Raw genomic sequence first — 16207 nt, forward strand, 5'->3', positions numbered from 1 at the left:
TCCTGAACTTGGAGTACAAAAAAGCCTACAGCACCTGGTATTCCCAGGCGGTCTCCCATCCAGGTACTAACTAGGCCCGACCCTGCTTAGCTTCCGAGATCGGGCGCATTCAGTGTGGTGTGGCCGTAGGCTCTGGGCCTAGTGAGTTTTGTACTTTTAAGCATCTAGTCGGCTAGACCTTGCAGTTTTGAAAGGCAATTGTGAAATGGCTCACTTCCTGAACTTGGAGCACAAAAAAGCCTACAGCACCTGGTATTCCCAGGTGGTCTCCCATCCAGGTACTAACTAGGCCCGACACTGCTTAGCTTCCGAGATCAGACGAGATCGGGCGCAATCAGTGTGGTGTGTCCGTAGTCTCTGGGCCTAGTGAGTTTTGTACTTTTAAGCATCTAGTCAGCTAGACCTTGCAGTTTTGAAAGGCAATTGAGAAATGGCTCACTTCCTGAACTTGGAGCACAAAAAAGCCTACAGCACCTGGTATTCCCAGGTGGTCTCCCATCCAGGTACTAACGAGGCCCGACACTGCTTAGCTTCCGAGATCAGACGAGATCGGGCACATTCAGTGTGGTGTGGCCGTAGGCTCTGGGCCTTGTGAGTTTTGTACTTTTAAGCATCTAGTCGGCTAGACCTTGCAGTTTTAAAAGGCAATTGAGAAAGGGCTCACTTCCTGAACTTGGAGCACAAAAAAGCCTACAGCACCTGGTATTCCCAGGCGGTCTCCCATCCAGGTACTAACTAGGCCTGACACTGCTTAACTTCCGAGATCAGACGAGATCGGGTGCATTCAGTGTGGTGTGGCCGTAGGCTCTAGGAATGCTAAGAATATTACTCTTATGCATTTGCATTTAGTAAGCTAAGCCATGCAGCCACTTGCAACATGATACCACGCTCATCGCTCGATCCGGCTCGATCAGGCGAGATATATAAGACTGGTGGGCCCATTCAGGACTCCTATGTCTGGTAGGATAACTTTAATTCATCCATCCTGTGTCTGTTGCAGGGAGGTGGAGAGAACAATCAACACAATAATGGGTTTCTTTCATGCCTCTTGAAGGACTCAATATTCTCTGTACTGCATTACATGTGAAAGTCGATTTATTACCCATGAACACACTACCTGTATGCTAATTCTATGTAAAAAGGTAGCTCCAGCCCTCATGATGTTGTCCAACATTTCCGCTATAAAACGGGACACAATTATTTTGGAAACATACCAAATTTGAAAAATAATTGAGAAGTTGCGCAATTACTAATCATGGAGCACAAAAAAGCCTACAGCACCTGGTATTCCCAGGCAGTCTCCCATCCAGGTACTAACTAGGCCCGACCCTGCTTAGCTTCCGAGATCGGGCACATTCTGTGTGGTGTGGCCGTAGGCTCTGGGCCTAGTGAGTTTTGTACTTTTAAGCATCTAGTCGGCTAGACCTTGCAGTTTTGAAAGGCAATTGTGAAATGGCTCACTTCCTGAACTTGGAGCACAAAAAAGCCTACAGCACCTGGTATTCCCAGGCGGTCTCCCATCCAGGTACTAACGAGGCCCGACACTGCTTAGCTTCCGAGATCAGACGAGATCGGGCGCATTCAGTGTGGTGTGGCCGTAGGCTCTGGGCCTTGTGAGTTTTGTACTTTTAAGCATCTAGTCGGTTAGACCTTGCAGTTTTGAAAGGCAATTGAGAAATGGCTCACTTCCTGAACTTGGAGTACAAAAAAGCCTACAGCACCTGGTATTCCCAGGCGGTCTCCCATCCAGGTACTAACTAGGCCCAACACTGCTTAGCTTCTGAGATCAGACGCATTCAGTGTGGTGTGGCCGTAGGCTCTGGGCCTAGTGAGTTTTGTACTTTTAAGCATCTAGTCGGCTAGACCTTGCAGTTTTGAAAGGCAATTGAGAAAGGGCTCACTTCCTGAACTTGGAGCACAAAAAAGCCTACAGCACCTGGTATTCCCAGGCGGTCTCCCATCCAGGTACTAACTAGGCCTAACACTGCTTAACTTCCAAGATCAGACAAGATCGGGTGCATTCAGTGTGGTGTGGCCGTAGGCTCTAGGAATGCTAAGAATATTACTCTTATGCATTTGCATTTAGTAAGCTAAGCCATGCAGCCACTTGCAACATGATACCACGCTCATCGCTCGATCAGGCTCGATCAGGCGAGATATATAAGACTGGTGGGCCCATTCAGGACTCCTATGTCTGGTAGGATAACTTTAATTCATCCATCCTGTGTCTGTTGCAGGGAGGTGGAGAGAACAATCAACACAATAATGGTTTTCTTTCATGCCTCTTGAAGGACTCAATATTCTCTGTACTGCATTACATGTGAAAGTCGATTTATTACCCATGAACACACTACCTGTATGCTAATTCTATGTAAAAAGGTAGCTCCAGCCCTCATGATGTTGTCCAACATTTCCGCTATAAAACGGTATACAATTATTTTGGAAACATACCAAATTTGAAAAATAATTGAGAAGTTGCGCAATTACTAATCATGGAGCACAAAAAAGCCTACAGCACCTGGTATTCCCAGGCAGTCTCCCATCCAGGTACTAACTAGGCCCGACCCTGCTTAGCTTCGGAGATCGGGCGCATTCAGTGTGGTGTGGCCGTAGGCTCTGGGCCTAGTGAGTTTTGTACTTTTAAGCATCTAGTCGGCTAGACCTTGCAGTTTTGAAAGGCAATTGTGAAATGGCTCACTTCCTGAACTTGGAGCACAAAAAAGCCTACAGCACCTGGTATTCCCAGGTGGTCTCCCATCCAGGTACTAACTAGGCCTAACACTGCTTAGCTTCCTAGATCAGGCAAGATCAGGCGCAATCAGTGTGGTGTGGCCGTAGGCTCTGGGCCTAGTGAGTTTTGTACTTTTAAGCATCTAGTCAGCTAGACCTTGCAGTTTTGAAAGGCAATTGAGAAATGGCTCACTTCCTGAACTTGGAGCACAAAAAAGCCTACAGCACCTGGTATTCCCAGGCGGTCTCCCATCCAGGTACTAACGAGGCCCGACACTGCTTAGCTTCCGAGATCAGACGAGATAGGGCCCATTCAGTGTGGTGTGGCCGTAGGCTCTGGGCCTTGTGAGTTTTGTACTTTTAAGCATCTAGTCGGCTAGACCTTGCAGTTTTGAAAGGCAATTGAGAAATGGCTCACTTCCTGAACTTGGAGTACAAAAAAGCCTACAGCACCTGGTATTCCCAGGCGGTCTCCCATCCAGGTACTAACTAGGCCCGACACTGCTTAGCTTCTGAGATCAGACGAGATCAGGCGCATTCAGTGTGGTGTGGCCGTAGGCTCTGGGCCTAGTGAGTTTTGTACTTTTAAGCATCTAGTCGGCTAGACCTTGCAGTTTTAAAAGGCAATTGAGAAAGGGCTCACTTCCTGAACTTGGAGCACAAAAAAGCCTACAGCACCTGGTATTCCCAGGCGGTCTCCCATCCAGGTACTAACTAGGCCTGACACTGCTTAACTTCCAAGATCAGACGAGATCGGGTGCATTCAGTGTGGTGTGGCCCTAGGCTCTAGGAATGCTAAGAATATTACTCTTATAAATTTGCATTTAGTAAGCTAAGCCATGCAGCCACTTGCAACATGATACCACGCTCAGGCGAGATATATAAGACTGGTGGGCCCATTCAGGACTCCTATGTCTGGTAGGATAACTTTAATTCATCCATCCTGTGTCTGTTGCAGGGAGGTGGAGAGAACAATCAACACAATAATGGTTTTCTTTCATGCCTCTTGAAGGACTCAATATTCTCTGTACTGCATTACATGTGAAAGTCGATTTATTACCCATGAACACACTACCTGTATGCTAATTCTATGTAAAAAGGTAGCTCCAGCCCTCATGATGTTGTCCAACATTTCCGCTATAAAACGGGATACAATTATTTTGGAAACATACCAAATTTGAAAAATAATTGAGAAGTTGCGCAATTACTAATCATGGAGCACAAAAAAGCCTACAGCACCTGGTATTCCCAGGCAGTCTCCCATCCAGGTACTAACTAGGCCCAACCCTGCTTAGCTTCCGAGATCGGGCGCATTCAGTGTGGTGTGGCCGTAGGCTCTAGGCCTAGTGAGTTTTGTACTTTTAAGCACTAGACCTTGCAGTTTTGAAAGGCAATTGTGAAATGGCTCACTTCCTGAACTTGGAGCACAAAAAAGCCTACAGCACCTGGTATTCCCAGGTGGTCTCCCATCCAGGTACTAACTAGGCCCGACACTGCTTAGCTTCCGAGATCAGACGAGATCGGGCGCAATCAGTGTGGTGTGGCCGTAGGCTCTGGGCCTAGTGAGTTTTGTACTTTTAAGCATCTAGTCAGCTAGACCTTGCAGTTTTGGAGGCAATTGAGAAATGGCTCACTTCCTGAACTTGGAGCACAAAAAAGCCTACAGCACCTGGTATTCCCAGGCGGTCTCCCATCCAGGTACTAACGAGGCCCGACACTGCTTAGCTTCCGAGATCAAGCGAGATCGGGCGCATTCAGTGTGGTGTGGCCGTAGGCTCTGGGCCTTGTGAGTTTTGTACTTTTAAGCATCTAGTCGGCTAGACCTTGCAGTTTTGAAAGGCAATTGAGAAATGGCTCACTTCCTGAACTTGGAGTACAAAAAAGCCTACAGCACCTGGTATTCCCAGGCGGTCTCCCATCCAGGTACTAACTAGGCCCGACACTGCTTAGCTTCTGAGATCAGACGAGATCAGGCGCATTCAGTGTGGTGTGGCCGTAGGCTCTGGGCCTAGGAAGTTTTGTACTTTTAAGCATCTAGTCGGCTAGACCTTGCAGTTTTAAAAGGCAATTGAGAAAGGGCTCACTTCCTGAACTTGGAGCACAAAAAAGCCTACAGCACCTGGTATTCCCAGGCGGTCTCCCATCCAGGTACTAACTAGGCCTGACACTGCTTCACTTCCGAGATCAGACGAGATCGGGTGCATTCAGTGTGGTGTGGCCATAGGCTCTAGGAATGCTAAGAATATTACTCTTATGCATTTGCATTTAGTAAGCTAAGCCATGCAGCCACTTGCAACATGATACCACGCTCATCGCTCGATCAGGCGAGATATATAAGACTGGTGGGCCCATTCAGGACTCCTATGTCTGGTAGGATAACTTTAATTCATCCATCCTGTGTCTGTTGCAGGGAGGTGGAGAGAACAATCAACACAATAATGGGTTTCTTTCATGCCTCTTGAAGGACTCAATATTCTCTGTACTGCATTACATGTGAAAGTCGATTTATTACCCATGAACACACTACTTGTATGCTAATTCTATGTAAAAAGGTAGCTCCAGCCCTCATGATGTTGTCCAACATTTCCGCTATTAAACGGGATACAATTATTTTGGAAACATACCAAATTTGAAAAATAATTGAGAAGTTGCGCAATTACTAATCATGGAGCACAAAAAAGCCTACAGCACCTGGTATTCCCAGGCAGTCTCCCATCCAGGTACTAACTAGGCCCGACCCTGCTTAGCTTCCGAGATCGGGCGCATTCAGTGTGGTGTGGCCGTAGGCTCTGGGCCTAGTGAGTTTTGTACTTTTAAGCATCTAGTCGGCTAGACCTTGCAGTTTTGAAAGGCAATTGAGAAATGGCTCACTTCCTGAACTTGGAGCACAAAAAAGCCTACAGCACCTGGTATTCCCAGGCGGTCTCCCATCCAGGTACTAACTAGGCCCAACACTACTTAGCTTCCGAGATCAGACGAGATCAGGCGCATTCAGTGTGGTGTGGCCGTAGGCTCTGGGCCTAATGAGTTTTGTACTTTTAAGCATCTAGTCGGCTAGACCTTGCAGTTTTGAAAGGCAATTGAGAAAGGGTTCACTTCCTGAACTTGGAGCACAAAAAAGCCTACAGCACCTGGTATTCCCAGGCGGTCTCCCATCCAGGTACTAACTAGGCCTAACACTGCTTAACTTCCGAGATCAGACGAGATCGGGTGCATTCAGTGTGGTGTGGCCGTAGGCTCTAGGAATGCTAAGAATATTACTCTTATGCATTTGCATTTAGTAAGCTAAGCCATGCAGCCACTTGCAACATGATACCACGCTCATCGCTCGATCAGGCTCGATCAGGCGAGATATATAAGACTGGTGGGCCCATTCAGGACTCCTATGTCTGGTAGGATAACTTTAATTCATCCATCCTGTGTCTGTTGCAGGGAGGTGGAGAGAACAATCAACACAATAATGGTTTTCTTTCATGCCTCTTGAAGGACTCAATATTCTCTGTACTGCATTACATGTGAAAGTCGATTTATTACCCATGAACACACTACCTGTAAGCTAATTCTATGTAAAAAGGTAGCTCCAGCCCTCATGATGTTGTCCAACATTTCCGCTATAAAACGGGATACAATTATTTTGGAAACATACCAAATTTGAAAAATAATTGAGAAGTTGCGCAATTACTAATCATGGAGCACAAAAAAGCCTACAGCACCTGGTATTTCCAGGCAGTCTCCCATCCAGGTACTAACTAGGCCCGACCCTGCTTAGCTTCCGAGATCGGGCGCATTCAGTGTGGTGTGGCCGTAGGCTCTGGGCCTAGTGAGTTTTGTACTTTTAAGCATCTAGTCGGCTAGACCTTGCAGTTTTGAAAGGCAATTGTGAAATGGCTCACTTCCTGAACTTGGAGCACAAAAAAGCCTACAGCACCTGGTATTCCCAGGTGGTCTCCCATCCAGGTACTAACTAGGCCCGACACTGCTTAGCTTCTGAGATCAGACGAGATCAGGCACATTCAGTGTGGTGTGGCCGTAGGCTCTGAACCTAGTGAGTTTTGTACTTTTAAGCATCTAGTCGGCTAGACCTTGCAGTTTTAAAAGGCAATTGAGAAAGGGCTCACTTCCTGAACTTGGAGCACAAAAAAGCCTACAGCACCTGGTATTCCCAGGCGGTCTCCCATCCAGGTACTAACTAGGCCTGACACTGCTTAACTTCCGAGATCAGATGCATTCAGTGTGGTGTGGCCGTAGGCTCTAGGAATGCTAAGAATATTACTCTTATGCATTTGCATTTAGTAAGCTAAGCCATGCAGCCACTTGCAACATGATACCACGCTCATCGCTCGATCAGGCTCGATCAGGCGAGATATATAAGACTGGTGGGCCCATTCAGGACTCCTATGTCTGGTAGGATAACTTTAATTCATCCATCCTGTGTCTGTTGCAGGGAGGTGGAGAGAACAATCAACACAATAATGGTTTTCTTTCATGCCTCTTGAAGGACTCAATATTCTCTGTACTGCATTACATGTGAACGTCGATTTATTACCCATGAACACACTACCTGTATGCTAATTCTATGTAAAAAGGTAGCTCCAGCCCTCATGATGTTGTCCAACATTTCCGCTATAAAACGGTATACAATTATTTTGGAAACATACCAAATTTGAAAAATAATTGAGAAGTTGCGCAATTACTAATCATGGAGCACAAAAAAGCCTACAGCACCTGGTATTCCCAGGCAGTCTCCCATCCAGGTACTAACTAGGCCCGACCCTGCTTAGCTTCCGAGATCGGGCGCATTCAGTGTGGTGTGGCCGTAGGCTCTGGGCCTAGTGAGTTTTGTACTTTTAAGCATCTAGTCGGCTAGACCTTGCAGTTTTGAAAGGCAATTGTGAAATGGCTCACTTCCTGAACTTGGAGTACAAAAACGCCTACAGCACCTGGTATTCCCAGGCGGTCTCCCATCCAGGTACTAACGAGGCCCGACACTGCTTAGCTTCCGAGATCAGACGCATTCAGTGTGGTGTGGCCGTAGGCTCTGGGCCTTGTGAGTTTTGTACTTTTAAGCATCTAGTCGGCTAGACCTTGCAGTTTTGAAAGGCAATTGTGAAATGGCTCACTTCCTGAACTTGGAGCACAAAAAAGCCTACAGCACCTGGTATTCCCAGGTGGTCTCCCATCCAGGTACTAACTAGGCCCGACACTGCTTAGCTTCCGAGATCAGACGAGATCGGGCGCAATCAGTGTGGTGTGGCCGTAGGCTCTGGGCCTAGTGAGTTTTGTACTTTTAAGCATCTAGTCAGCTAGACCTTGCAGTTTTGAAAGGCAATTGAGAAATGGCTCACTTCCTGAACTTGGAGCACAAAAAAGCCTACAGCACCTGGTATTCCCAGGCAGTCTCCCATCCAGGTACTAACGAGGCCTGACACTGCTTAGCTTCCGAGATCAGACGAGATCGGGCGCATTCAGTGTGGTGTGGCCGTAAGCTCTGGGCCTTGTGAGTTTTGTACTTTTAAGCATCTAGTCGGCTAGACCTTGCAGTTTTGAAAGGCAATTGAGAAATGGCTCACTTCCTGAACTTGGAGTACAAAAAAGCCTACAGCACCTGGTATTCCCAGGTGGTCTCCCATCCAGGTATTAACTAGGCCCAACACTGCTTAGCTTCTGAGATCAGACGAGATCAGGCGCATTCAGTGTGGTGTGGCCGTAGGCTCTGGGCCTAGTGAGTTTTGTACTTTTAAGCATCTAGTCGGCTAGACCTTGCAGTTTTGAAAGGCAATTGTGAAATGGCTCACTTCCTGAACTTGGAGCACAAAAAAGCCTACAGCACCTGGTATTCCCAGGCGGTCTCCCATCCAGGTACTAACGAGGCCCGACACTGCTTAGCTTCCGAGATCAGACGAGATTGGGCGCATTCAGTGTGGTGTGGCTGTAGGCTCTGGGCCTTGTGAGTTTTGTACTTTTAAGCATCTAGTCGGCTAGACCTTGCAGTTTTGAAAGGCAATTGAGAAATAGCTCACTTCCTGAACTTGGAGTACAAAAAAGCCTACAGCACCAGGTATTCCCAGGCGGTCTCCCATCCAGGTACTAACTAGGCCCGACACTGCTTAGCTTCTGAGATCAGACGAGATCAGGTGCATTCAGTGTGGTGTGGCCGTAGGCTCTGGGCCTAGTGAGTTTTGTACTTTTAAGCATCTAGTCGGCTAGACCTTGCAGTTTTGAAAGGCAATTGAGAAATGGCTCACTTCCTGAACTTGGAGTACAAAAAAGCCTACAGCACCTGGTATTCCCAGGCGGTCTCCCATCCAGGTACTAACTAGGCCCGACACTGCTTAGCTTCTGAGATCAGACGAGATCAGGCGCATTCAGTGTGGTGTGGCCGTAGGCTCTGGGCCTAGTGAGTTTTGTACTTTTAAGCATCTAGTCGGCTAGACCTTGCAGTTTTAAAAGGCAATTGAGAAAGGGCTCACTTCCTGAACTTGGAGCACAAAAAAACCTACAGCACCTGGTATTCCCAGGCGGTCTCCCATCCAGGTACTAACTAGGCCTGACACTGCTTAACTTCCGAGATCAGACGAGATCGGGTGCATTCAGTGTGGTGTGGCCGTAGGCTCTAGGAATGCTAAGAATATTACTCTTATGCATTTGCATTTAGTAAGCTAAGCCATGCAGCCACTTGCAACATGATACCACGCTCATCGCTCGATCAGGCTCGATCAGGCGAGATATATAAGACTGGTGGGCCCATTCAGGACTCCTATGTCTGGTAGGATAACTTTAATTCATCCATCCTGTGTCTGTTGCAGGGAGGTGGAGAGAACAATCAACACAATAATGGGTTTCTTTCATGCCTCTTGAAGGACTCAATATTCTCTGTACTGCATTACATGTGAAAGTCGATTTATTACCCATGAACACACTACCTGTATGCTAATTCTATGTAAAAAGGTAGCTCCAGCCCTCATGATGATGTCCAACATTTCCGCTATAAAACGGGATACAATTATTTTGGAAACATACCAAATTTGAAAAATAATTGAGAAGTTGCGCAATTACTAATCATGGAGCACAAAAAAGCCTACAGCACCTGGTATTCCCAGGCAGTCTCCCATCCAGGTACTAACTAGGCCCGACCCTGCTTAGCTTCCGAGATCGGGCGCATTCAGTGTGGTGTGGCCGTAGGCTCTGGGCCTAGTGAGTTTTGTACTTTTAAGCATCTAGTCGGCTAGACCTTGCAGTTTTGAAAGGCAATTGTGAAATGGCTCACTTCCTGAACTTGGAGCACAAAAAAAGCCTACAGCACCTGGCATTCCCAGGCGGTCTCCCATCCAGGTACTAACGAGGCCCGACACTGCTTAGCTTCTGAGATCAGACGAGATCGGGCGCATTCAGTGTGGTGTGGCCGTAGGCTCTGGGCCTTGTGAGTTTTGTACTTTTAAGCATCTAGTCGGCTAGACCTTGCAGTTTTGAAAGGCAATTGAGAAATGGCTCACTTCCTGAACTATGAGTACAAAGAAGCCTACAGCACCTGGTATTCCCAGGCGGTCTCCCATCCAGGTACTAACTAGGCCCAACACTGCTTAGCTTCTGAGATCAGACGAGATCAGGCGCATTCAGTGTGGTGTGGCCGTAGGCTCTGGGCCTAGTGAGTTTTGTACTTTTAAGCATCTAGTCGGCTAGACCTTGCAGTTTTGAAAGGCAATTGAGAAAGGGCTCACTTCCTGAACTTGGAGCACAAAAAAGCCTACAGCACCTGGTATTCCCAGGCGGTCTCCCATCCAGGTACTAACTAGGCCTAACACTGCTTAACTTCCGAGATCAGACGAGATCAGGTGCATTCAGTGTGGTGTGGCCGTAGGCTCTAGGAATGCTAAGAATATTACTCTTATGCATTTGCATTTAGTAAGCTAAGCCATGCAGCCACTTGCAACATGATACCACGCTCATCGCTCGATCAGGCTCGATCAGGCGAGATATATAAGACTGGTGGGCCCATTCAGGACTCCTATGTCTGGTAGGATAACTTTAATTCATCCATCCTGTGTCTGTTGCAGGGAGGTGGAGAGAACAATCAACACAATAATGGTTTTCTTTCATGCCTCTTGAAGGACTCAATATTCTCTGTACTGCATTACATGTGAAAGTCGATTTATTACCCATGAACACACTACCTGTATGCTAATTCTATGTAAAAAGGTAGCTCCAGCCCTCATGATGTTGTCCAACATTTCCGCTATAAAACGGGATACAATTATTTTGGAAACATACCAAATTTGAAAAATAATTGAGAAGTTGCGCAATTACTAATCATGGAGCACAAAAAAGCCTACAGCACCTGGTATTTCCAGGCAGTCTCCCATCCAGGTACTAACTAGGCCCGACCCTGCTTAGCTTCCGAGATCGGGCGCATTCAGTGTGGTGTGGCCGTAGGCTCTGGGCCTAGTGAGTTTTGTACTTTTAAGCATCTAGTCGGCTAGACCTTGCAGTTTTGAAAGGTAATTGTGAAATGGCTCACTTCCTGAACTTGGAGCACAAAAAAGCCTACAGCACCTGGTATTCCCAGGCGGTCTCCCATCCAGGTACTAACGAGGCCCGACACTGCTTAGCTTCCGAGATCAGACGCATTCAGTGTGGTGTGGCCGTAGGCTCTGGGCCTTGTGAGTTTTGTACTTTTAAGCATCTAGTCAGCTAGACCTTGCAGTTTTGAAAGGCAATTGAGAAATGGCTCCCTTCCTGAACTTGGAGCACAAAAAAGCCTACAGCACCTGGTATTCCCAGGCGGTCTCCCATCCAGGTACTAACGAGGCCCGACACTGCTTAGCTTCCGAGATCAGACGAGATCGGGCGCATTCAGTGTGGTGTGGCCGTAGGCTCTGGGCCTTGTGAGTTTTGTACTTTTAAGCATCTAGTCGGCTAGACCTTGCAGTTTTGAAAGGCAATTGAGAAATGGCTCACTTCCTGAACTTGGAGTACAAAAAAGCCTACAGCACCTGGTATTCCCAGGCGGTCTCCCATCCAGGTACTAACTAGGCCCGACACTGCTTAGCTTCTGAGATCAGACGAGATCAGGCGCATTCAGTGTGGTGTGGCTGTAGGCTCTGGGCCTAGTGAGTTTTGTACTTTTAAGCATCTAGTCGGCTAGACCTTGCAGTTTTAAAAGGCAATTGAGAAATGGCTCACTTCCTGAACTTGGAGTACAAAAAAGCCTACAGCACCTGGTATTCCCAGGCGGTCTCCCATCCAGGTACTAACTAGGCCCGACCCTGCTTAGCTTCCGAGATCGGGCGCATTCAGTGTGGTGTGGCCGTAGGCTCTGGGCCTAGTGAGTTTTGTACTTTTAAGCATCTAGTCGGCTAGACCTTGCAGTTTTGAAAGGCAATTGTGAAATGGCTCACTTCCTGAACTTGGAGCACAAAAAAGCCTACAGCACCTGGTATTCCCAGGTGGTCTCCCATCCAGGTACTAACTAGGCCCGACACTGCTTAGCTTCCGAGATCAGACGAGATCGGGCGCAATCAGTGTGGTGTGTCCGTAGTCTCTGGGCCTAGTGAGTTTTGTACTTTTAAGCATCTAGTCAGCTAGACCTTGCAGTTTTGAAAGGCAATTGAGAAATGGCTCACTTCCTGAACTTGGAGCACAAAAAAGCCTACAGCACCTGGTATTCCCAGGTGGTCTCCCATCCAGGTACTAACGAGGCCCGACACTGCTTAGCTTCCGAGATCAGACGAGATCGGGCACATTCAGTGTGGTGTGGCCGTAGGCTCTGGGCCTTGTGAGTTTTGTACTTTTAAGCATCTAGTCGGCTAGACCTTGCAGTTTTAAAAGGCAATTGAGAAAGGGCTCACTTCCTGAACTTGGAGCACAAAAAAGCCTACAGCACCTGGTATTCCCAGGCGGTCTCCCATCCAGGTACTAACTAGGCCTGACACTGCTTAACTTCCGAGATCAGACGAGATCGGGTGCATTCAGTGTGGTGTGGCCGTAGGCTCTAGGAATGCTAAGAATATTACTCTTATGCATTTGCATTTAGTAAGCTAAGCCATGCAGCCACTTGCAACATGATACCACGCTCATCGCTCGATCCGGCTCGATCAGGCGAGATATATAAGACTGGTGGGCCCATTCAGGACTCCTATGTCTGGTAGGATAACTTTAATTCATCCATCCTGTGTCTGTTGCAGGGAGGTGGAGAGAACAATCAACACAATAATGGGTTTCTTTCATGCCTCTTGAAGGACTCAATATTCTCTGTACTGCATTACATGTGAAAGTCGATTTATTACCCATGAACACACTACCTGTATGCTAATTCTATGTAAAAAGGTAGCTCCAGCCCTCATGATGTTGTCCAACATTTCCGCTATAAAACGGGACACAATTATTTTGGAAACATACCAAATTTGAAAAATAATTGAGAAGTTGCGCAATTACTAATCATGGAGCACAAAAAAGCCTACAGCACCTGGTATTCCCAGGCAGTCTCCCATCCAGGTACTAACTAGGCCCGACCCTGCTTAGCTTCCGAGATCGGGCACATTCTGTGTGGTGTGGCCGTAGGCTCTGGGCCTAGTGAGTTTTGTACTTTTAAGCATCTAGTCGGCTAGACCTTGCAGTTTTGAAAGGCAATTGTGAAATGGCTCACTTCCTGAACTTGGAGCACAAAAAAGCCTACAGCACCTGGTATTCCCAGGCGGTCTCCCATCCAGGTACTAACGAGGCCCGACACTGCTTAGCTTCCGAGATCAGACGAGATCGGGCGCATTCAGTGTGGTGTGGCCGTAGGCTCTGGGCCTTGTGAGTTTTGTACTTTTAAGCATCTAGTCGGTTAGACCTTGCAGTTTTGAAAGGCAATTGAGAAATGGCTCACTTCCTGAACTTGGAGTACAAAAAAGCCTACAGCACCTGGTATTCCCAGGCGGTCTCCCATCCAGGTACTAACTAGGCCCAACACTGCTTAGCTTCTGAGATCAGACGCATTCAGTGTGGTGTGGCCGTAGGCTCTGGGCCTAGTGAGTTTTGTACTTTTAAGCATCTAGTCGGCTAGACCTTGCAGTTTTGAAAGGCAATTGAGAAAGGGCTCACTTCCTGAACTTGGAGCACAAAAAAGCCTACAGCACCTGGTATTCCCAGGCGGTCTCCCATCCAGGTACTAACTAGGCCTAACACTGCTTAACTTCCAAGATCAGACAAGATCGGGTGCATTCAGTGTGGTGTGGCCGTAGGCTCTAGGAATGCTAAGAATATTACTCTTATGCATTTGCATTTAGTAAGCTAAGCCATGCAGCCACTTGCAACATGATACCACGCTCATCGCTCGATCAGGCTCGATCAGGCGAGATATATAAGACTGGTGGGCCCATTCAGGACTCCTATGTCTGGTAGGATAACTTTAATTCATCCATCCTGTGTCTGTTGCAGGGAGGTGGAGAGAACAATCAACACAATAATGGTTTTCTTTCATGCCTCTTGAAGGACTCAATATTCTCTGTACTGCATTACATGTGAAAGTCGATTTATTACCCATGAACACACTACCTGTATGCTAATTCTATGTAAAAAGGTAGCTCCAGCCCTCATGATGTTGTCCAACATTTCCGCTATAAAACGGTATACAATTATTTTGGAAACATACCAAATTTGAAAAATAATTGAGAAGTTGCGCAATTACTAATCATGGAGCACAAAAAAGCCTACAGCACCTGGTATTCCCAGGCAGTCTCCCATCCAGGTACTAACTAGGCCCGACCCTGCTTAGCTTCGGAGATCGGGCGCATTCAGTGTGGTGTGGCCGTAGGCTCTGGGCCTAGTGAGTTTTGTACTTTTAAGCATCTAGTCGGCTAGACCTTGCAGTTTTGAAAGGCAATTGTGAAATGGCTCACTTCCTGAACTTGGAGCACAAAAAAGCCTACAGCACCTGGTATTCCCAGGTGGTCTCCCATCCAGGTACTAACTAGGCCTAACACTGCTTAGCTTCCTAGATCAGGCAAGATCAGGCGCAATCAGTGTGGTGTGGCCGTAGGCTCTGGGCTTAGTGAGTTTTGTACTTTTAAGCATCTAGTCAGCTAGACCTTGCAGTTTTGAAAGGCAATTGAGAAATGGCTCACTTCCTGAACTTGGAGCACAAAAAAGCCTACAGCACCTGGTATTCCCAGGCGGTCTCCCATCCAGGTACTAACGAGGCCCGACACTGCTTAGCTTCCGAGATCAGACGAGATAGGGCCCATTCAGTGTGGTGTGGCCGTAGGCTCTGGGCCTTGTGAGTTTTGTACTTTTAAGCATCTAGTCGGCTAGACCTTGCAGTTTTGAAAGGCAATTGAGAAATGGCTCACTTCCTGAACTTGGAGTACAAAAAAGCCTACAGCACCTGGTATTCCCAGGCGGTCTCCCATCCAGGTACTAACTAGGCCCGACACTGCTTAGCTTTTGAGATCAGACGAGATCAGGCGCATTCAGTGTGGTGTGGCCGTAGGCTCTGGGCCTAGTGAGTTTTGTACTTTTAAGCATCTAGTCGGCTAGACCTTGCAGTTTTAAAAGGCAATTGAGAAAGGGCTCACTTCCTGAACTTGGAGCACAAAAAAGCCTACAGCACCTGGTATTCCCAGGCGGTCTCCCATCCAGGTACTAACTAGGCCTGACACTGCTTAACTTCCAAGATCAGACGAGATCGGGTGCATTCAGTGTGGTGTGGCCCTAGGCTCTAGGAATGCTAAGAATATTACTCTTATAAATTTGCATTTAGTAAGCTAAGCCATGCAGCCACTTGCAACATGATACCACGCTCAGGCGAGATATATAAGACTGGTGGGCCCATTCAGGACTCCTATGTCTGGTAGGATAACTTTAATTCATCCATCCTGTGTCTGTTGCAGGGAGGTGGAGAGAACAATCAACACAATAATGGTTTTCTTTCATGCCTCTTGAAGGACTCAATATTCTCTGTACTGCATTACATGTGAAAGTCGATTTATTACCCATGAACACACTACCTGTATGCTAATTCTATGTAAAAAGGTAGCTCCAGCCCTCATGATGTTGTCCAACATTTCCGCTATAAAACGGGATACAATTATTTTGGAAACATACCAAATTTGAAAAATAATTGAGAAGTTGCGCAATTACTAATCATGGAGCACAAAAAAGCCTACAGCACCTGGTATTCCCAGGCAGTCTCCCATCCAGGTACTAACTAGGCCCAACCCTGCTTAGCTTCCGAGATCGGGCGCATTCAGTGTGGTGTGGCCGTAGGCTCTAGGCCTAGTGAGTTTTGTACTTTTAAGCACTAGACCTTGCAGTTTTGAAAGGCAATTGTGAAATGGCTCACTTCCTGAACTTGGAGCACAAAAAAGCCTACAGCACCTGGTATTCCCAGGTGGTCTCCCATCCAGGTACTAACTAGGCCCGACACTGCTTAGCTTCCGAGATCAGACGAGATCGGGCGCAATCAGTGTGGTGTGGCCGTAGGCTCTGGGCCTAGTGA

The 16207-nt window shown here is 47.3% G+C and overlaps 34 non-coding genes and 22 pseudogenes across 34 annotated transcripts; all 56 read right to left on the reverse strand.

The window, feature by feature from the left end:
• Positions 1–22: 22 nt before the first annotated feature.
• Positions 23–131, reverse strand: LOC138456119 (5S ribosomal RNA; annotated as a pseudogene).
• Positions 132–237: 106 nt separating this feature from the next.
• LOC138454426 (5S ribosomal RNA) lies at positions 238–356 on the reverse strand. The gene has a single exon (XR_011261103.1). It is a non-coding gene; the product is annotated as a 5S ribosomal RNA (ribosomal RNA).
• A 106-nt stretch (positions 357–462) lies between these two features.
• LOC138463174 (5S ribosomal RNA) lies at positions 463–581 on the reverse strand. The gene has a single exon (XR_011265761.1). It is a non-coding gene; the product is annotated as a 5S ribosomal RNA (ribosomal RNA).
• A 106-nt stretch (positions 582–687) lies between these two features.
• On the reverse strand, positions 688–806 carry LOC138461371 (5S ribosomal RNA). Its single transcript, XR_011263987.1, has one exon. It is a non-coding gene; the product is annotated as a 5S ribosomal RNA (ribosomal RNA).
• A 463-nt stretch (positions 807–1269) lies between these two features.
• Positions 1270–1378, reverse strand: LOC138459006 (5S ribosomal RNA; annotated as a pseudogene).
• A 106-nt stretch (positions 1379–1484) lies between these two features.
• Positions 1485–1603, reverse strand: LOC138462095 (5S ribosomal RNA). The gene has a single exon (XR_011264699.1). It is a non-coding gene; the product is annotated as a 5S ribosomal RNA (ribosomal RNA).
• A 106-nt stretch (positions 1604–1709) lies between these two features.
• LOC138456096 (5S ribosomal RNA) lies at positions 1710–1818 on the reverse strand (annotated as a pseudogene).
• Positions 1819–1924: 106 nt separating this feature from the next.
• Positions 1925–2043, reverse strand: LOC138454257 (5S ribosomal RNA). Its single transcript, XR_011260942.1, has one exon. It is a non-coding gene; the product is annotated as a 5S ribosomal RNA (ribosomal RNA).
• Positions 2044–2506: 463 nt separating this feature from the next.
• On the reverse strand, positions 2507–2615 carry LOC138458791 (5S ribosomal RNA; annotated as a pseudogene).
• A 106-nt stretch (positions 2616–2721) lies between these two features.
• On the reverse strand, positions 2722–2840 carry LOC138456465 (5S ribosomal RNA; annotated as a pseudogene).
• Positions 2841–2946: 106 nt separating this feature from the next.
• LOC138455658 (5S ribosomal RNA) lies at positions 2947–3065 on the reverse strand (annotated as a pseudogene).
• Positions 3066–3171: 106 nt separating this feature from the next.
• LOC138454573 (5S ribosomal RNA) lies at positions 3172–3290 on the reverse strand. The gene has a single exon (XR_011261244.1). It is a non-coding gene; the product is annotated as a 5S ribosomal RNA (ribosomal RNA).
• A 106-nt stretch (positions 3291–3396) lies between these two features.
• On the reverse strand, positions 3397–3515 carry LOC138454501 (5S ribosomal RNA). Its single transcript, XR_011261175.1, has one exon. It is a non-coding gene; the product is annotated as a 5S ribosomal RNA (ribosomal RNA).
• A 442-nt stretch (positions 3516–3957) lies between these two features.
• LOC138456422 (5S ribosomal RNA) lies at positions 3958–4066 on the reverse strand (annotated as a pseudogene).
• A 97-nt stretch (positions 4067–4163) lies between these two features.
• LOC138459945 (5S ribosomal RNA) lies at positions 4164–4282 on the reverse strand. The gene has a single exon (XR_011262725.1). It is a non-coding gene; the product is annotated as a 5S ribosomal RNA (ribosomal RNA).
• A 105-nt stretch (positions 4283–4387) lies between these two features.
• LOC138453999 (5S ribosomal RNA) lies at positions 4388–4506 on the reverse strand. The gene has a single exon (XR_011260695.1). It is a non-coding gene; the product is annotated as a 5S ribosomal RNA (ribosomal RNA).
• A 106-nt stretch (positions 4507–4612) lies between these two features.
• On the reverse strand, positions 4613–4731 carry LOC138454585 (5S ribosomal RNA). The gene has a single exon (XR_011261255.1). It is a non-coding gene; the product is annotated as a 5S ribosomal RNA (ribosomal RNA).
• A 106-nt stretch (positions 4732–4837) lies between these two features.
• LOC138463885 (5S ribosomal RNA) lies at positions 4838–4956 on the reverse strand. Its single transcript, XR_011266470.1, has one exon. It is a non-coding gene; the product is annotated as a 5S ribosomal RNA (ribosomal RNA).
• Positions 4957–5409: 453 nt separating this feature from the next.
• On the reverse strand, positions 5410–5518 carry LOC138456938 (5S ribosomal RNA; annotated as a pseudogene).
• Positions 5519–5624: 106 nt separating this feature from the next.
• Positions 5625–5743, reverse strand: LOC138463076 (5S ribosomal RNA). Its single transcript, XR_011265663.1, has one exon. It is a non-coding gene; the product is annotated as a 5S ribosomal RNA (ribosomal RNA).
• A 106-nt stretch (positions 5744–5849) lies between these two features.
• LOC138458082 (5S ribosomal RNA) lies at positions 5850–5968 on the reverse strand. Its single transcript, XR_011262353.1, has one exon. It is a non-coding gene; the product is annotated as a 5S ribosomal RNA (ribosomal RNA).
• Positions 5969–6431: 463 nt separating this feature from the next.
• On the reverse strand, positions 6432–6540 carry LOC138458283 (5S ribosomal RNA; annotated as a pseudogene).
• Positions 6541–6646: 106 nt separating this feature from the next.
• Positions 6647–6765, reverse strand: LOC138461835 (5S ribosomal RNA). Its single transcript, XR_011264441.1, has one exon. It is a non-coding gene; the product is annotated as a 5S ribosomal RNA (ribosomal RNA).
• Positions 6766–6871: 106 nt separating this feature from the next.
• On the reverse strand, positions 6872–6980 carry LOC138457624 (5S ribosomal RNA; annotated as a pseudogene).
• Positions 6981–7443: 463 nt separating this feature from the next.
• LOC138456940 (5S ribosomal RNA) lies at positions 7444–7552 on the reverse strand (annotated as a pseudogene).
• Positions 7553–7658: 106 nt separating this feature from the next.
• On the reverse strand, positions 7659–7767 carry LOC138458253 (5S ribosomal RNA; annotated as a pseudogene).
• Positions 7768–7873: 106 nt separating this feature from the next.
• LOC138459946 (5S ribosomal RNA) lies at positions 7874–7992 on the reverse strand. Its single transcript, XR_011262726.1, has one exon. It is a non-coding gene; the product is annotated as a 5S ribosomal RNA (ribosomal RNA).
• Positions 7993–8098: 106 nt separating this feature from the next.
• On the reverse strand, positions 8099–8217 carry LOC138455224 (5S ribosomal RNA). The gene has a single exon (XR_011261865.1). It is a non-coding gene; the product is annotated as a 5S ribosomal RNA (ribosomal RNA).
• A 106-nt stretch (positions 8218–8323) lies between these two features.
• On the reverse strand, positions 8324–8442 carry LOC138462540 (5S ribosomal RNA). Its single transcript, XR_011265135.1, has one exon. It is a non-coding gene; the product is annotated as a 5S ribosomal RNA (ribosomal RNA).
• Positions 8443–8548: 106 nt separating this feature from the next.
• On the reverse strand, positions 8549–8667 carry LOC138454369 (5S ribosomal RNA). Its single transcript, XR_011261049.1, has one exon. It is a non-coding gene; the product is annotated as a 5S ribosomal RNA (ribosomal RNA).
• Positions 8668–8773: 106 nt separating this feature from the next.
• Positions 8774–8892, reverse strand: LOC138461176 (5S ribosomal RNA). Its single transcript, XR_011263808.1, has one exon. It is a non-coding gene; the product is annotated as a 5S ribosomal RNA (ribosomal RNA).
• Positions 8893–8998: 106 nt separating this feature from the next.
• Positions 8999–9117, reverse strand: LOC138454598 (5S ribosomal RNA). Its single transcript, XR_011261267.1, has one exon. It is a non-coding gene; the product is annotated as a 5S ribosomal RNA (ribosomal RNA).
• A 106-nt stretch (positions 9118–9223) lies between these two features.
• On the reverse strand, positions 9224–9342 carry LOC138462839 (5S ribosomal RNA). Its single transcript, XR_011265427.1, has one exon. It is a non-coding gene; the product is annotated as a 5S ribosomal RNA (ribosomal RNA).
• Positions 9343–9805: 463 nt separating this feature from the next.
• Positions 9806–9914, reverse strand: LOC138456941 (5S ribosomal RNA; annotated as a pseudogene).
• A 107-nt stretch (positions 9915–10021) lies between these two features.
• LOC138454517 (5S ribosomal RNA) lies at positions 10022–10140 on the reverse strand. The gene has a single exon (XR_011261190.1). It is a non-coding gene; the product is annotated as a 5S ribosomal RNA (ribosomal RNA).
• Positions 10141–10246: 106 nt separating this feature from the next.
• On the reverse strand, positions 10247–10365 carry LOC138457158 (5S ribosomal RNA). The gene has a single exon (XR_011262194.1). It is a non-coding gene; the product is annotated as a 5S ribosomal RNA (ribosomal RNA).
• A 106-nt stretch (positions 10366–10471) lies between these two features.
• Positions 10472–10590, reverse strand: LOC138462575 (5S ribosomal RNA). Its single transcript, XR_011265170.1, has one exon. It is a non-coding gene; the product is annotated as a 5S ribosomal RNA (ribosomal RNA).
• Positions 10591–11053: 463 nt separating this feature from the next.
• On the reverse strand, positions 11054–11162 carry LOC138458285 (5S ribosomal RNA; annotated as a pseudogene).
• A 106-nt stretch (positions 11163–11268) lies between these two features.
• LOC138457939 (5S ribosomal RNA) lies at positions 11269–11377 on the reverse strand (annotated as a pseudogene).
• Positions 11378–11483: 106 nt separating this feature from the next.
• On the reverse strand, positions 11484–11602 carry LOC138462096 (5S ribosomal RNA). The gene has a single exon (XR_011264700.1). It is a non-coding gene; the product is annotated as a 5S ribosomal RNA (ribosomal RNA).
• A 106-nt stretch (positions 11603–11708) lies between these two features.
• Positions 11709–11827, reverse strand: LOC138459148 (5S ribosomal RNA). Its single transcript, XR_011262544.1, has one exon. It is a non-coding gene; the product is annotated as a 5S ribosomal RNA (ribosomal RNA).
• A 106-nt stretch (positions 11828–11933) lies between these two features.
• Positions 11934–12042, reverse strand: LOC138456120 (5S ribosomal RNA; annotated as a pseudogene).
• Positions 12043–12148: 106 nt separating this feature from the next.
• LOC138454427 (5S ribosomal RNA) lies at positions 12149–12267 on the reverse strand. The gene has a single exon (XR_011261104.1). It is a non-coding gene; the product is annotated as a 5S ribosomal RNA (ribosomal RNA).
• A 106-nt stretch (positions 12268–12373) lies between these two features.
• On the reverse strand, positions 12374–12492 carry LOC138463175 (5S ribosomal RNA). Its single transcript, XR_011265762.1, has one exon. It is a non-coding gene; the product is annotated as a 5S ribosomal RNA (ribosomal RNA).
• A 106-nt stretch (positions 12493–12598) lies between these two features.
• Positions 12599–12717, reverse strand: LOC138461372 (5S ribosomal RNA). The gene has a single exon (XR_011263988.1). It is a non-coding gene; the product is annotated as a 5S ribosomal RNA (ribosomal RNA).
• A 463-nt stretch (positions 12718–13180) lies between these two features.
• LOC138459007 (5S ribosomal RNA) lies at positions 13181–13289 on the reverse strand (annotated as a pseudogene).
• Positions 13290–13395: 106 nt separating this feature from the next.
• Positions 13396–13514, reverse strand: LOC138462097 (5S ribosomal RNA). Its single transcript, XR_011264701.1, has one exon. It is a non-coding gene; the product is annotated as a 5S ribosomal RNA (ribosomal RNA).
• A 106-nt stretch (positions 13515–13620) lies between these two features.
• Positions 13621–13729, reverse strand: LOC138456098 (5S ribosomal RNA; annotated as a pseudogene).
• A 106-nt stretch (positions 13730–13835) lies between these two features.
• On the reverse strand, positions 13836–13954 carry LOC138454259 (5S ribosomal RNA). The gene has a single exon (XR_011260944.1). It is a non-coding gene; the product is annotated as a 5S ribosomal RNA (ribosomal RNA).
• A 463-nt stretch (positions 13955–14417) lies between these two features.
• LOC138458792 (5S ribosomal RNA) lies at positions 14418–14526 on the reverse strand (annotated as a pseudogene).
• Positions 14527–14632: 106 nt separating this feature from the next.
• Positions 14633–14751, reverse strand: LOC138456466 (5S ribosomal RNA; annotated as a pseudogene).
• Positions 14752–14857: 106 nt separating this feature from the next.
• LOC138455659 (5S ribosomal RNA) lies at positions 14858–14976 on the reverse strand (annotated as a pseudogene).
• Positions 14977–15082: 106 nt separating this feature from the next.
• Positions 15083–15201, reverse strand: LOC138462788 (5S ribosomal RNA). The gene has a single exon (XR_011265377.1). It is a non-coding gene; the product is annotated as a 5S ribosomal RNA (ribosomal RNA).
• Positions 15202–15307: 106 nt separating this feature from the next.
• LOC138454503 (5S ribosomal RNA) lies at positions 15308–15426 on the reverse strand. The gene has a single exon (XR_011261176.1). It is a non-coding gene; the product is annotated as a 5S ribosomal RNA (ribosomal RNA).
• Positions 15427–15868: 442 nt separating this feature from the next.
• LOC138456423 (5S ribosomal RNA) lies at positions 15869–15977 on the reverse strand (annotated as a pseudogene).
• A 97-nt stretch (positions 15978–16074) lies between these two features.
• On the reverse strand, positions 16075–16193 carry LOC138459947 (5S ribosomal RNA). Its single transcript, XR_011262727.1, has one exon. It is a non-coding gene; the product is annotated as a 5S ribosomal RNA (ribosomal RNA).
• Positions 16194–16207: the final 14 nt, after the last annotated feature.

This window comes from Ambystoma mexicanum, chromosome 4p (assembly GCF_040938575.1).
Source record: "Ambystoma mexicanum isolate Mex_15411 chromosome 4p, UKY_AmexF1_1, whole genome shotgun sequence".
Lineage (NCBI taxonomy): Eukaryota > Metazoa > Chordata > Amphibia > Caudata > Ambystomatidae > Ambystoma > Ambystoma mexicanum.